This window comes from Mastomys coucha, unplaced genomic scaffold, assembly GCF_008632895.1.
Source record: "Mastomys coucha isolate ucsf_1 unplaced genomic scaffold, UCSF_Mcou_1 pScaffold19, whole genome shotgun sequence".
NCBI classification, from domain to species: Eukaryota; Metazoa; Chordata; class Mammalia; order Rodentia; family Muridae; genus Mastomys; species Mastomys coucha.
The window spans coordinates 19465889-19466137 of NW_022196901.1; positions in this window are offsets into that span (position 1 = coordinate 19465889).

A 249-nucleotide genomic window follows, 5' to 3' on the forward strand; every position below is an offset into this window, starting at 1 on the left:
GGCAGACCTAATGTCTTGGAGAAGACCTAAGGACAGGGAAGCTCTGTTGCGGAGGCTGAGTGATATCCTGCATGGACAGTCGTTGTCTAGTGCCTCTGGACCCTGATAGCTTCTTCCAGGTCTCCATTCCTCTGATTCCTGGGGCAAGACTTCGCCCCTCCCTTTCACCTGGCCCCTCCCTCCCAAATCAGCCCCAAGTCTTCCTGTTACCCATAACCCTCCCTTTCCTCGCCCCTCCCCCCCCAGCTC